This window comes from Passer domesticus, chromosome W (genome assembly GCF_036417665.1).
Source record: "Passer domesticus isolate bPasDom1 chromosome W, bPasDom1.hap1, whole genome shotgun sequence".
In the NCBI taxonomy this organism is placed as follows: Eukaryota; Metazoa; Chordata; class Aves; order Passeriformes; family Passeridae; genus Passer; species Passer domesticus.
The window spans coordinates 41766696-41783329 of NC_087511.1; the positions used below are offsets into that span (position 1 = coordinate 41766696).

At 44.3% G+C, this 16634-nt stretch overlaps 1 protein-coding gene across 1 annotated transcript in view; it reads right to left on the reverse strand.

Annotated features, from left to right (window-relative positions):
• LOC135289016 (mothers against decapentaplegic homolog 7-like) overlaps positions 1 to 16634 on the reverse strand; it is a 37156-nt gene that overhangs the window by 13550 nt on the left and 6972 nt on the right. The window lies entirely within an intron of this gene.

Consider the following 16634-nt stretch of genomic DNA (forward strand, 5'->3'; position numbering starts at 1 on the left):
GGAAATATTTAGGATACAGGATCACAGAACAAACTGTAACTCCACAACCACTCCAGTTAAGGACAAATCCAAAGACACTGAACTAAGTGCAGCAGCTAGTAGGGACTCTGAACTGGCTTTGTCCACTGCTAGGCATATCAAATCAGGACTTAGCTCCTCTGGCAGATTTACTGAAGGGAGACACAGCTTTAAACTCACCATGAGAATTTAAGAAAGAAGCCCAAAATGCTTTAGATAAAGTGATGAGAGCCATCCAGTCACGTCAAGCTCATCGGTATAATCCTAACCTCTCTTTTTTGTTTGCGGTTTTAGGAGAGAATCCACAGCTTCACGGTTTAATATTCCAGTGAGATCTAGAGAAGAAGGACCATCTGATAATCTTAGAGTGGGTTTTCCTATCTCGTCAGCTGGCTAAAACTATAACAACTTGCCCTGAAATTATTTTGCAATTGATTATCAAGGCTAGATCCCGAATGCTTTCCCTTTCAGGAAAAAATTTTGCAGAAATCTTTCTGCCTGTCACATCCATCTATTTGGAATGGTTAATTCAAAATTCAGAGATCTTGCAATTTGCTTTAGAAAATTTTGCAGGAAAAATTTCAGTCAATTGTCCCAAACATGAGCTATTAAGTTCATCTTTAAAATTAATTCATAAGCCTTTAAAAAGTTATGCACCCCTAGAGGCAATCACATTTTTTACAGACAGTTCTGGGAAGTCTAAAATAATCTGTGATTGCTTGGCAAAATCCAGAGACCAAAAAATGGGAATCAGATATTGAGGAAGTAGATAGTTCTGCACAGATTACGGAGTTAGCAGCAGTTGTACGGGTCTTTTCAAAATTCACATTTCCTTTTAATTTAGTAACGGATTCAATTTATGTTGCAGGTGTAGTGGAGAGAGCAGAAGGATCTCTGCTAAAAGAGGTTTCCAATGATCAGCTATACGGTTTACTCAAAAAATTAATCCTCCTTCTTTCCATTCAACAGAAACCTTACTTTGTAATGCACATTTGTTCACATTCTGCACTTCCAGGTTTCTTAGCAGAAGGCAATGCCATGGCTGATTTGTCAGCCATGCCAATCCAGAATACACTTCCTAATGTTATTGAACAAGCCAGAATGAGCCATGCTTTCTGTCATCAAAATGTACCTGCTCTAGTAAGAATGTTTAGCATCTCTCAGAATCAGGCAAAAGCAACTGTTCAATCATGTCCAGATTGCCAGAAATTTGCTATACCAGCAATAGCAACAGGAGTTAATCCTTGAGGCTTAAATAGCCTGCAGATCTGGCAAATTGACATCACTCAATATCAGTCATTTGAACGGTTCAAACATATACACGTATCAATAGACAGCTTCTCAGGAGCAATTTTTGCTTCTGCACATCAAGGAGAAAAAAGTAGAGATGTAATTAAACATTTCTTACAAGCATTTGCATCCCTAGGTATTCCTCAAGAAGTCAACATGGACAACGGACCAGCCTATGTTTCTAACAAACTGCAGTTTTTCAGAACTTGGGGTATCAAACATACCACAGGTATTCCACATTCTTCCACAGGCCAATCTATTGTAGAAAGAGCACACAGGTCACTGAACATGATCCTTGAAAGACAGAAAGGAGGGACAGAAGTGCTTTCTACAATAGACAGGCTGAATAAAGCTGTATATGTTTTTAACTTCTTAAATAATTCCTTTATGGAGCAGGTACCGCCAATTTTCAGACATTTCAGCAATACCAGTCAAGCAAAGCTCAAGGAAAGGCCACCAGTCTTCATCAAGGATCCAGAGACAGGTAAGATTTTGGGACCCTATCCTCTTGTGACTTGGGGCTGGGGGTTTGCATGCATTTCTACAAATGCAGGTCTTCGATGGGTCCCTGCAAAGAATGTCAAGCCACAGGTACAGCCAATCAGAGAGCAGCAGAAGACACCGAAAGAAGAATGCACAAACAACTGAGCGACAGCTGGAAGCAGACTGTTTTCTAAGTTTGCACTAGTTAAAATTGTTTAAAAGAGAGTTTTGCACTGAAAAAGTTCTCTAAGTTGTTGTTGTGCCAAAAAGTTGTTAACCTACCTCTATGTTCATATCATATATAGCCAGAAATTTGAGGCTTGCCTGGGAAAACACTTCACCAAAGTTAAAGATAGAAGATTATAACCAAATTTAAAAATTATTGGCATAACTACAAATTGTCGACAAGGGTGAGACTTTTTCAGTTCATGTTCCTTTCTCCTCTTTCTTTTTAAATGTATAGAAAGGGTGAGGTGTAGGAGTGTGCCCCCTGTTGACAGAGTGACAAAACTATCCTTTGTCCCCCCAAAAAGGAAAGAAGCCCAGAAGCTTGTCTCATCAATTAGGTGAAAAGCCACCTCATAGGATGCAGGGGACATCACCTCAGACTTAAGGGTAGCTAATTGGACAGAAACCAAAAAGTCCTGCCTGGATAATTTAGTAGAAAAAGAAGAGAACAAAGAAACGAATCACTTTTGTGAGGTGTTTTACTAGGAGCAAGATCTCTTGCACCTGGCTCAGTTTTTCTGTTTGTTATTTTGCCTTTTATTAAACCTTTTTGTTTCCAACATTTCAGCAGAAGCCATCCTGCTTATTTTTATGCCTCCAAAGGTAGCTGAGCTATCTTGGGTGTGATATAGACCTCCGAGAGCTTATTAGACCTGGCTGGAGGAGGCTTTTATATCAAAAGAGAAGGTGACACAAACCCCAGAACTTTTTATGAGTTTTTGCATGCTCTTCTGAAATGTTCTCAGGACAGTTCATGGCATTCCATTTGTAGTTTTACCCCTCATGCTACTGGCAAGTGCTGGTTTTGCAGGATCTCAGGAAAAACACCTCCCTGAACTCTTACTCAAAAGCAAACAGCAAGGCAAGGAAAACACCAGCCATGATGTGCAATCACGCAGCTCATCAAAAGAAGGAAAAAGAGGCTCAAGAAAGGAAATTTTACTTCCTTTCTAGTTTCTCAGATAATTTGCAGGCTATTTGGTTGGGAAAACAAACAAACAAAAAAAACCACTCAAGAAATATCCTTAAGACAGATTTCCAGGTAAGCTTTAAAAAAACAAACAAAAAAATTCAAATTAAAGGATATATCCTGCTGCAGAAAAGGATCTTTATGCCTTTAACAGAGTTTGTGGCAGCCCACAGATACCACTCATAGCAATATTTGCCCCAAACTTTTTATATCTCCCTACACACAAGGGCTAGACACTGTCACCTCCCAGCTTTTAATGGCTGGGATGGTTTCTGAAAAGCTAATTTAGAGGATGGGATGGTCATTTGTTAAGCTCCTGTTGTTTGCAAAGAAAATAAACCCTTACATACTGCAGGGATGCTACCACCCAAGGTGGCCCATGGGGCTCCTCCTCCACACCAACACAAGAGTCCCCAAAGAGTTGAGGCAGTCGGTCACATCAACATATACTTAGAGAGTCTTTAATCTGTGGACTATTGACATGATAGACCATAATATCTCTTTAGGAGCTATTACAGCCCATTGTGTCAATAGGTACTTATGGAGTCCTTAATCTGGAGATTGACAGGCTAGACCATAAATTTGTGTCTATGTCTAACTAGGCAGCTCTTATTACTCATCATAGTAGTCATGCAGGCTAAAGAGCCTTAAGATTATTTGTTAAATTTTTTAACAAGTTGTCCACCCAATCATTCAAATGGCTCCTTGCTCTTAGCAAAATCAGTCAACATTGCATGAAAATAAATGTCCAACTAATTTCCCCCCATGAATTCAGTTAGATGATATTTTCTAAAGACTGGCATCCAGAAGCCAAGATGTTGCCAATGGATTTGTAACCGTGCAAGTCCGATGGGAACAAAGTGGATAAAATGTGGCAGAAGCCAACAGGGGGAAGGAGTCTGAGATTTCCTGATATTTCTAGGGAAATATTTCTTTGGTTCAGACTCATGCTAGTGGCAACCTACAAGCTTGGGAGTGCTCTGCTCAGTCCCCTTGTGACCCATCCAAGAACTTCCATCACCTTTACCACAGCTGGGAAACCCTCTTGTGAAATCAGGACAAACACAAGGTTGGCTTAGACAGTGGGTAGAGATGACTGATCCTATCAGGTTCCCACCCCAACTTGGTGGTTCCTTGACTCAGCCTTCTCCCAACCTAGAACCCAGGCTTGACCTTTGAGGGTTAATTTAGGGATAGGATAATAATAGCAAGAAAATAAAGTGAGAAAGGGTCCTTGAAAACATGTTGTTGCAGACCTACAAAGCCTCACGAGTGGGCACAAATATGGCAAATGCCAAGGCTGGCCCAGGAGGAATGTCCAAGATTGAAAAATATGGGGTGATTGATGTCCCCTGCATCAAAGGATGATAAAGAAAGAACCAAAGAGAAACTGCTGATTTCATGGAGTCCACCAAACCAGAAATTTTATTCATAAACATCTTATTAGTTACTGCTACTGTCTAATTATGGTGATTAATCAATTACCACAGCTAAAAACAACTTGAGAAGAACCTTTTTTTTTTTTTTTTTGTGCCAGCCAAGTAAAGCTGGAGCTACAAGGTGAGGCAGAGAATACACAGGCACACACCAAAAATTCCTGTCTGCCTGTCTCCAGCAGTTAGAGAGGAGCCAGCTGACTCCAGTTTCCTCCATACCAGGCTTTGGGCCTCATCAGTTATGCAAATTATAGAGTACCATGCTGTCTCAAGGACAAATTTTGACTCAGCCCAGAGGAAAGCTTTAGAGGAAGGGTGGGGGTAAAGTAGCCTGCCAAATCCACTCGTAATATTTACAGTAAATGGGCTTCTTTGTTGTTGTTTAGTATACAGTCAGTCTAATTATTTTTGAAGTTTTCATTTAAAGAACCTTCTTTATCTACATCTCCTTCTATTCCCCTCAAAGGTGTGGGAAAACTTTTCCCTTGTTTCAAAAAAGCAGTAGGACAGGAATCCCTTCCCCAAGCCTCAACATGGCAGTCAGGTGGGATAAAGGGATGCTTCAAGAGGGGACACCCTTCCAGAGGGCTGCTGCCAACATCCACAGGGGTTTTTAAGATTACTGGACCACCCCAATAGGTACAAGGGCATGCAGATCTATGTGGGAAATCCTCAAAAATCCTATTTTGATGCTGAAGCCACAAGAAGCCACCGGGCCACACCAACCCTGGGGTCACAGCCTCCCTCAACGCAGACACCAAGCTCGGGTTTAGAGGATGAAGACCTTAAAAAGCTTTTGAAATAAAAAATAAAGCTCCACTGTCACAAGGTTGCCTAGTACCCAGTGATGCCCTCGGGAGGGCAGGGATATAGTCCCTAGGAATGCCACAGCTCTCCACAGACAACATATAACTGTGTGGGTGGCAAGTTAAAAACCTTGTAAAGACCTTAATAAAAACTGAAGCAGAGCAGTCTAAGATATCCAAACTGTCATGGTTATAGAAAAAAGGGGTGGAGTTTCTAGCACTGTTTAATTCCATACCGCCCACATCATGGTGGCAGCATGGTTTCAGCAGGAGAAAGCCAGGGCAGAAGAGTAGTCATCTTTTTTTGGGCTCAAGGGAGGGGTTTTCAGGTTTTGGGTCAGCCCAGCATACTTAGTCCCTCTCTGCTACTGGCAGTCCCTGTTTCTCCAATCCACGTTTTTTCTGGTTTGGTGTTGAAAGACAGCACTGGTGAGCCCAAGATGCTGCTCCGAGAAAAAGAAAAGGGACGGAGCAGCAGCAGCATGGAGTGGAGCCATAGCTGCAGCCAGAGCCCAAGCCACAGACAGAACCACCAAGCGCTCCAGTCCTGCTCCAGCAAAGTCAGGTCCAGGACAAAGGTCCCCTGACCTGTTTCAGAGCCCTGTCAGGTCCCACCAGGTTTTGTCTTTTCCCTGTTTTTTCCATTGTTTTTGGCTAGGGTAAGAAAGTTCAGCAGCAAGCCTACCCAACATTTTGTCTTCCCATACACCACATGGCTCAGCAGAGGGCCAGTCACCATTTTGCCTTTGTCTGGGAAACCATGCCGGGCGCTGTCTTCAAGAAGCATTTTTGTTTGTTCAGTGGTGAATATCCTTTTGTCGGTAAAACACTTTCTTTTGCACACTCTTTTATTAATATTTTTGTTGTTATTACGATTTTTCAGTAAATTGTGATTCCATCATATAATCTCTCCTAGTGTTTCCTCCACTATCAGGAGGCAGGGGGAAAAGGGCAGCTTGAGTGGGTTTGATTTTCGCACTGGGTTTTAGACCAAAATACAAACTGATACCTAATACACAGATGTGTGTTAGGATTCCCCCCAAATGCATTCCACGCCACACACATGGCATTGCTGCCGGTCTCATTTCAATACGAAAAAAAAAATCTCTCTGCTCAGTACACCAACCAAGAATTCTTCCCAAAGACTGAAAGCAGACATAAAACCATGCTTCCCTCCCACACTAAAAAAGCCCACCTCCCCCATGCTGCTCCCTGTGAGCAGTATCCCTCACAGAGATGTAAACACACATGGTAAAAAGCAGGGTTGGAACAAAAGTCCTTTTCATGTTTGTTGTGCCCTGATCCATAACAGCTATGAAAACTGTTTAGCTGGGCTGGCATTTGGAGCATTTACTGCATTCCTGCCAATAAATTCCAGTTGTGGATCTGATGAAAAGGTCTCCCTGCCACCCCCTTCCCCCTCCCTCCCTTCCCTTCATTCCTCCTGGCTTTCTTTACAACCTAATACCCTGTCGATGCAGGGCCAGGGCCTGCTTAGGGGGGAAAAAACACCCAGTGCCAGACTGGAGAAAGCATGCAGACTGAAAAAGTTAATCATTACTTGTTTGTCTTTATAATCTAATCACACTTATTCCTAAAATCAGGCAGTGAAGCATGCTGGTGTACAGGCAGGGTTGCTACCCAGGGATGGACCAATGGACAAACAGCATCAGCCCCTACCGAGGTAGGGAGAAAGCAAGGGATGGACAGACAGAATGGACAGTGTTCGGATGGAGTTCACAAGCTTGACCATGCACACATCCCTCCCCTCGCCTCTCATTTTCCTCTGGATTAATAACATGTAGCAATTATAGAGAATATTACATTCATTAACTAATTAACCGTCCTGATGCTCCATCAGAGCTGGCACCCTCTTTTTGCAGGTAGATGCCGGCAGAGGTTTTCCCTGGGCTATAAATCAGGGCAGGTGGGCAGCACACGGATTAAGAAAGAAAAAAAAAACAACCCAAAAAGCTCTTTGTGGCTCATCCCACCCCACTTTTGGGTGAAGCAGCTGAGGTGTGACCCAGCCATGGACTGTGCCACTGCCAGCCAGGGTGGCACCACCAAGACCTAGCAGCATCCTCCCATGGGGGCAAAGATCAGGTAATTTGGGGCGTCACCAACACCCAGCAGCATCATCCTGCGGGACCAAAGCCCCAGGAGATCTGGGGCTCAGCACCACCCTTCAGCAAACCCAGCACCAATCACACTGGCTGCTCCAGAAAATAACCTTAGTGCAACATCTCAGGTAAGCCAAGGCTTCATGCTCTTGACACCCAGGATACATTTTCTGTGCTTGGCTGTGACAAAGAACAGGAAAACTACAGGTCACTGTGTATGACTTATGGGCCTGTTCCTTATCATGAGCTAAAAAGTCTCAGCATGGCTTACAAAGAAAATTAATTCATCAGTTCAAACACAGTGATGTAACTTCAGGGTCCCAACTCTTTTTCCAAATAAATCTCCTGTTATTTTATTCCCACTCAAAGGATGATTTTATGGAGTTATTTACTCTGTCTGCTTTGCCTGGGAAGGTACTGCCAGAGCCCAGCCACAGGGTCATTGGCAGCTGTCCTGTGTGGGCAAGTAGGACCTCATCTTATGGTTTTAATTTCTCAACTATTTTGTCATTTCCCCTGCTTTTCTACTCAAAACCTCACCTTGCACACCAATATGCAGACATACAACCCCTCTCGTATTACTTTGCATCACTGGCAGTGATCCTCGGGAATTTTTTTAGTATCCGTAAATTCAACCCATCACTTTCCATCACTTGAAATCATTAGATCCAGAGCCAACTTCACTGGTTGTAAAACTGAAGGATGTTTGAACTTCCACCACCTTCCCAACACCTGAGTTTCTCCAACACAAAGCAAACTCTTATTTGTGCAGATTTGGCAGCTCTACAAACAAAATCTATTCAACCTTTATATGTATTATATAGAATTCTATAAAAATATAAAATATTTTAAATATACAGTGATATATATATATATTCAACCTATATAAAATATATATAATATATTCATTATATATTGAATATACCCATATATTATATATATAATATATTTTTATATATAGGCTGAATAGATTTTGCTGAATATATAACCATCCATAGTCTCATTCATTATGCACGCATATAGGTACATATTTGCAACAAGGCTTAACAGCCCAAGTGCTTCTGAATTATTAACTTAATAGCAATATTTGCCTTTCCACCTGCTCAGGAATTCAGGGAAAAACAGGAAAGTCCATGGGAGTCAGAACTTTACCCCAAAGATAGCTCACCAAACCGCAGCACTCCACCAGGCATCTTACTTCATCCCCAAGGATGGGCACAGAGCTGGGTATTCACCATTGCACATGGAGAAGCACCACCAAATGCCCACTGGGCATTTTACTTCATCCTCAGGGGAGGTTGAGGAAGGACCACAGAGCTGGGTACTTGCCATTGCACATGGAGGAGCATCAGTGACAGCATCATCAGGACCTCCTGCAACCTCCCTACAGTGCTTTGGCATTGTTACCACAAGCCAGCTGGGGAGCTGAAGCCAGGAAGTTTTTATACAGAGGTTAAAAGGGTAGAAAAGGACAGAGACAGATCTTACAGGGTGGAGGTTTTTTCCCCTTGCAAGTTAAAACCAAGACAATGATACTGTGCATGGACCAATCTGAAGGGCTGAGCAGCCAAACCAAAATTAGTCTCCCAGCCGAGAGCTTCCTAAGCCTCACAGTTTAGAAAAGAAAGCTGAGAAAAAGCACGAGAAAAAAAAAAAAATTATTTGGAAGCTGGAGTTCACACTCAAGGAAAGGTGATCCTGCTAGTCAAATAATTTTCTGGCATAATTAAAATAAAATCAAGTGCTGGAGCAGCCTCCCTTGGAAAAGCAGGGCCCATGGGATGTGTTTTTCTTTTTCTTTCTCCTCCTCCCCCAGCACTTTCTTTCATTAATAACTATATTTTCTTGTATTTTCTTTTTCTTGTCTCTTTTCTCCTAAAAGACTGATGTAATTTCCTGTCTTGTCCCAATGTTTCCTGTTAATTAACAGGGTGAAAGTTATCATCATGCATTTAAATGACTACCCAAAAGAGAGGAAGGGAAAAAAACACAGGAAAAATAAAGGGGAGAGAAGGGCTGTCTATTAGCAAGCACCATGTCACATCCCCAACAGCACAAAATCCCCTGGAAAAAAAAGTTTGGACCCAACAACCTGAGTCCATCGACAAAGATCCCCCCCAGGGGTGGCTGCCACAGCAGGTCTGTGTGCAGCGGATGTGAGCCTCCACTCCTCCCTGGATGAGAATGGAAAATTCCTGCAATGCTTTCCCAGAAAAGCTCTTTTCTTGCATTAGAAGGAGGACGAGGAGGAAGAGGAGAAGAAATGACAAATATATGAAAATAAAAATTAAAAAATAAAGTAAAATAAAATAAAATGCAGAGAAAGAGTCAGCTGGCAACATCCAAGATGTTGCTTTTATTAAAAGAAGTTAAAAGAATAAAAACCAAACAGAACAAAGGGAATAATCCAAAGCAAGTGAACAGAAATCCTGGGAGCTGCTGAGCTCCTTCCCTTCCTTGACCTCAGCCCCATGCAGGCTCAGGCCACTGTCTCCTCTGTGCTTTCCTGTTCCTCAGCAGCAACTGTGACTCAGCCAGTACCCTGGCAGCATCAAAGCCAAGCCAAGAGCCTTGGCACGCTGATGGGGGGTGAAAACAAAGCAATTTAGGCAAAAAAGTGAGGGTGGTTAGAACAGAGACCATGCCTCAGTAGTTAATATCTCAGTGCTGAAAATAAACTGGAAAGGAAGCTCCTTTGTGACAGTAGGCAGGCGGCCAGGCAGGGGATGGCAGAAGGACCTGGCACCCACCTGTTGCCCAGCCCGTCACCCTCCTAAAGCACCTGGTTAGGGCTGGGAAAGGAGTCCTTACACACCATTTATTCCATGTGCACCTGAAAATGGGGTGTATCTTTTTTAAAGTCAGCATGGAGGTTTATGATCTTGACTGCTGCAGTTCAAAATAGACATTTCCCATGCCGGCAGCAGGGAAATGCATGTGGTTAGTGGTACTGGTTCCTGTAGGGTAAGTAATATCCACTGGTAGACAGTGGAGATGGAAACGATGCAGCCCACATCCCTGCCATCCTGGGGCTTCTTCTCTACAAGTGTTTTTGTCCCATCGAGTTTTAAATGTCCCAAATGATCTAGTTGTCAATGTTCATATGGACAGCTTTTGAAAGCAGAGCATGGTCTGAATTGACACCTAACCTCCAAAATTCACCTTTTTATCCTCATTCCTCCCCAAAAAGTGTCAGGTTGCAGGATAAAACACGAGTGGTCCCCATCATGAAGGACTTGCTGGTGGTAGGGTCTTCTTCTGCATTTTATTGTCAGCTGCTCTCAAAGGACCATTTGGTTGGGAAAATCTATCAGTATCCAGAAAAATGGATTTAATGGAGCTATACAGGGATGGATTGAAATACCCATCATTTAATGGGGGGCACCATCTCTGCCATCATTTCTGTTTAAAACCCATCATAGAGGAGTATCTAGGAAAGGTTCAAAAGGCCCTAAAGCATTTTAAAAGTAATTATTAAATGGGTCCTATTTGCTTTGGGGGAATTTTAATTGGCAAAGAGCCCGGAGCTTGCAGGAGGATAACCTCAGCATCCCCACAGCAGCACAGGGGTTATCTCAGGGTGTTCCTGGGGGGGGGTCACTGCAGGGCGAGAACCCCCTTAAAAAAACCTCACAAGGCTGAAGGAGCCAGAGCAGGTCACCAAGCCAAGAGTCCCAGGGTTGGTACCAAGCTCCCAGCTCCCTCCTCCCAGTCGGCCACAGTCAGATGATGTGCAAGGCAAGTTGAGAGGCTCCTAGTGTGGCAGGCAGCCTGCTCTGCTCCAGAGGTTCCACTGCTGTCACCTTGGCATTAACCCCTGATAACTTTGTCCTTTCCAAGATGGAATGGTGGGTTTTTAGGTAAGCAGGGAGGTCATCTCTCCAATGAAGCTGGGAAGGAAAGGGTGCAATGCCCTGTGATGCTCAAAACAAAAACAAAAAAAAAACCCAAAACCAAAAAATTAAAAGTATGCATGCTCAAAATAAACTAAGAATAAGTGACTTTAAAAAATCCCCAGCAATTGTTTATCCCTGGGACAAATATGCAATCCTAGTTCCACAGGAAGATGTCAATTTCAGATTATAATAGAATGCCAATTTGTAAAAAAAGGCATTTCACAGATGGTTATAAACTCCATACAAGAGGGAGATGGAAAGAGGGGAAATGAGAAAACACAGGCAGGACTCTGCCAGAGAAACTGCATGGGATCCTGTTTACATGGGGATATGTAATGAGGAGCCACTTTGGAGCACAAATAGCTCTGGATTTGGGCAAGGTGCTTCTTCCCTAGTGAGCAGATACCAGCAGGGATCAGAGCCATAGTGAAACATTTCTGGCCTGCCTGCAATTTTGAAATGAAATATCATTCAGCCAAGTGGTCCCTTAAACCCAATGAGGTCTCACCACCAGAAGAACCAGAGAAGGGAGTGATGCTGATGCTTCTCCAGACTCCAGAGGTCTTTTCCTGTCTTTTTGCTTCAGAGGAGTTGGGAGGGAGAAACTGAGGCTGTGCTTGCTGCAGAAGTGCCCCGTGGGTCTCCCAGCCTCAATCCTTGCAAAGCCTTGCTTGGTCCAGCATCCACCAAGCATTGTCACTCAACATCCACTGGCTCCAGGAGACCCTGGGGCAGTTCCAGAGTCAGGAAAAGTCAACAGGATTGGGCTGAAATCTGGGTAAACTTCCAGGTTTGGTATTTTATGCATAACCCCTAAAGTGGAGGTGGTGAGGACATAAGCCAGCTCATCGTGCTTTCCCTCTGTAATGGCCAGTTCTGGGCTTCTTGGAGAGCTTCACTTTGCCAGCAGATCCAGCACCATTTATTTATCCTGCAAGAGAGACACCTTCTCACCCACCATGAGCACCATAACCTTCCATCAGCCAAGAGCCATCAGTCTCACGCCATGCATGGGTCAAGAGGAAGATGTCCAGGGCTGGGTGGAGATCATAGCATGGAGATCCAGCATTGACACAATCAAGCACCATGAGCTCACTTCTACCCTTGCAACAGAACTTTCTCCATGGGTCATATGGGAATTCGGCTCCGACCAATCCAATGCCTCCAGACCCACAGGCCAGCTACGTCCAGGCTCTCCAAGCATGACTTTACTTGTTTGAAAGAAGAGTCATAACCAAAGACATCTGCCAAGAATGAGTCAGCTTAAAATACAGGAAAAACTCCCCTCTGTCTCCCATTTACAGAATTTATTTTTATCGACAATGGGATATTTTTGCTTTCTTTTTTAACCACATTGAGGATAGAAAGTATCTGGGCTGAGCACAACCATGTCAGTGGGAGATACCATGAGCAAGGAGTCCTTACCTACCCATAGAGTGACCACCAATGAAAATAAATAAAGGTAAGGATAAGTGGAGCCAGTGCCTTGGGGAGAGCAAGGGGTACATCAGCTGGAGAATGGGATGGCTTGGGAAGAGACAGCACAGGTGGGATGAGGACACCAGCACAGCATGAAGGACTATCCAGTATTGCATTCCTGGGCCAGGAAGAAGAACGGAAAATAGGAGGGGGAGGAAAAGAGCAGCTCAGATCAGTTATTGCAAAGGAGAAACACTCCCCATACATAACCCTGGCCTCACTGCTCCCCCTCCCACATCCTCCAGTGCCTCTGGTATCCATCAATGAAACTGCTTTCAGCCTCCAGAGATTGAGACCCCAGTAGTGGCTGGATCTCAGACTCCTGATCATCAAAGGAACCTCGTGGAGAGCTGCAAGGACACTCACTTTGATCCCCTTTTTAACTCTCCTCTTGCCATCATTCTCTCAACCTCCCCTGCCATGTGGTTTCCCTGACAGAATGGCTGTGAACCCCAGTCTGGCTGAGTTCCCAAATTCTCATTGCTGAGAGCAATCTGACTCACTAAATCATGCCCTTCCAGCTTCAAGACATTAGAGGTCTACTGGCCTTGAACACTGCTACTACACCAGCATCCACTGCCCATCACTGGTGGTCAAAGCCTGTGGTGTTATAGGAACCCACTACCACCAATCATCCATAATGTCTTCTTCCTCAGCCACCTACTCCAGTTTCCAAATCTACCAAAACTGGCTTTTTTGCCTTTTTTTTTTTTTTTGCTTTTTGCTTTTATAAAGCCATCCTTTCATCAAGGAGCATCAAGAAGAGTGCACAGCCCTAGTCTGGAGAGTATGAGTGATGCTGGATTCTCCAACCGGCATTATGGATCCCCATCTGCCCAAACTAGATAAGACCAAGCCAAAGCACTCGCCATGTACCCTGCCAATAACTCATTAAAGCCCTCTTCAAATACATTCTTCTGCTAACTAAAATATGCAGGAAGGGGGAAAAAAAAGCAGGAGAAAGTGAGTTTTGGAGTATTGCTGCAAAATGCATTTATTTTCCTTTCTTGACTGGGTCTCTCCAGCTGGGAATTTTCAGCTCTACACTTCTGCATGCAGAAGGGAGATGTCAGTAAATCAAAGCAAAATAAAAAGAAAATGCTCTTTCATGTGGAAGCATTCAGCTTTGTTTCAGGGTGTCATGGTTTGACCCTGGCACAATGCCAGGGCCCCCATGAAGGATATATTTCCAAAATGGTTGCTGTGAGATGTGACCCGGGAACAGAACAAAGCAGGCTGCCATTCGGGGATGGAGGGAAAAACACAACACTTTATTCATACAAATCTAGAAAGGAACACATACAAAGCTAAGAATGAAAACTTTCCAAATACATTCCTCCTCCCCCCTCCCTTTTCTCCACAGATTCACCACCCCTCAAACAATTCACCCTCAAATCCATCAGGGAGAGAGAAGTCCTCCCTTGCATCATAGGCCTCCCCCGGAAGCACAATTGAAACCTCCTGTGCTTCCACGTCACCCATGGCCCCACCCAGAGAACATCGGCCCTCGTGACTTCTCCCCCCACCATGTCCAGTGCTCTCACCACTGGACACGGGCCAGGACTGCTTTTAGGGCTCCCCGTTTAAAGATGCTCCACCCATTTCCAGAAGCAGCAGTCTCTCAACTTCGGGACACCAGTCCCCCCCAAATTTCACCCCCTGGGGCCGAGGGGCCTTGTGAACAGAGAACTCAAACCCTCTCTGAAGACAGAGGGCATCTCACACCCTTCTTGCCCATCTCTGTTCTCACCACTGCTTCACCTCCCAACTTTGGGACACCAGTCCTCCCCAAATTTCACCCCCTGGGGTCGAGGGGCCTCATGAACAGAGATCTTCCTCTCCGTGGAGACGGAGGGCATCTCACACCCTCCTCAGCCGTCTCTGTTCACGCCGCTGCTTCACTCTTGACTCCCAGGTGTTGCCTCCCCCTAAATACAGTCTCTGGGTCACAGGGAAAAAACACGGGTCTGTCCATGGCTATACAAGAAAGAGTCCAGCCCAAGGCCACTCCATCATCTCTTCCCACCCAGGATTCTTCTCTCCTCTTCCAGCTTTCCTCATGCTTGCCCATTTCATCTCTCATCTCTCTCTCCTCATTCTAATTCAGGAGGATTCAGTATTTGTAAGGTTTCCATTATTCTACAAAGGGGTTAAAATCTTCCCTTCTGTCTGCCCAAGACTCCCACAGCTGCTGGGCACCTTCACTCACCGCATCCCCCGCTTCTGGCCAGCTGAGCTGCCAGCACAGTCTCTGTCTCTCTCTCCGGGGGGGGCTGCCCAGACATCTCAAGTCTCTTCCACCCCTGCACGGTCTCCTCCACCCATGCACCTTTCGGGGCTCTGGCCCCCTCCCCACAGGCCGCATGGCCTCCCCTCCCCCACCCAGGCGCCGCTGGGCAGGGGAGAGGTCCAGACTCCACTCACCAACGCCGGATTCCCAAAGAGGAAGTTCTCTGGGAATCTCCTGCTTTTAACCCCTGTGTGTTCTCAGAGGCATATCCAGATCCTCAGTGGCCACACCACATGCCAATTTCGAATTTGGCCACTGATTGGCCCGACCTAGACCTTTCCAGAAACACACTTCTGGGCCAAACCACGACACTGGGCTTCGGTAGCTAACTGTATTCCTTCATGAGTCAACTCTCCTATCAGCTCCTCATTAAATTAAATGGCTACAATTACATTTGGAGAGGAAAATATAGCAGGTAATGACTGCAAACAGTTCTGTTTCCAGACTTGGCGGGAAATGAACATTTCATAAGACCAAAAAAAAATGCAATCCAATGAAATGATAAAAATAGAATAAGTTTAAAAAGCATTTTCAGGGCCAAATGTGCTTTCTTTTGGGGAGAAGGCTCTATTGAGGAGCTGGAGGTCCCCTTTCCAGAGGCCTTCGGGAGGCACCCAGAACAAGCCATGTTATTTCTGGCAGCCCAAGGCCCCACTTCCCACCTTCCATTTGGGAGCAGAGCAGCCAGACAAGATATTATCAATAGGTTAATCCTTATAGAAAACCCCCTTTTAAAAGTGTGTACTTCTTTTGCTTAGTGCATGTGGTATCCTGTGGAACTGAATTCTCTCCTTTGCAATGAGTATATTTCAGAAGGAAAAAGGAAAAAAAATCTAACAACATCCTTATTGTATTGTTTTGATTCTTGCCTTTTTTCTTTTTACAGTCTCTTTTTTTAAAATTCCCTAAAGCTATAGACTCCAACAACAACAAAAAAACCTCAAAACCCAAAACTCTTCTGTATTAAAAAAAAATAGTGTCAAGTTTGTCTGTTCCCTCTCCCCCTTCTTTTGATTAATTCTCATTAGGGCCTTTGAACAAACAATATACTCTCCTCTCAAATAACAGACAAGGTATATATTAGACCCAAATAAAAACAAACAAGACTCACTTAAAGACATCCACACCAAACGCAATTCCTGAAGAGAGGCAGGGGCAGATGCGTGCATGTAGTCACCAACGACCTATTTCTGAAATTTGTTTCAGGGCAATTAATAAAAATAATAAATAAATCAAGGAGACATTAGCACAAAGAGAAGGACCTTCAAACATCAGTGAGTACATGCAGGTACATGGTTTCAGACACTCTAATTCTGGTAGAGACAGAGCCCATCCACCGACTTGGCCCATCCAGGATGGAAGATGAGGTGCTGAAGACATCACACCTTGGAAAAGGGGTGGGACTTAGACTAGATGACTGTTAAAGGTCTGGTCTAACCCAAAGCCCAAGAAAGGTGGGGGAAACCACCCTCCAAACCTCCATCCCATAACAACACCTGGAGGCTAAAAGAAATGGCAAACAGGAAAATTATTGAAACCATAGAGTATCTCAAGTTGGAAGGAATCCATAAGGATCATTGAGCCCAACTCCTTCTGCAATGTCCTCTGCAAAAAA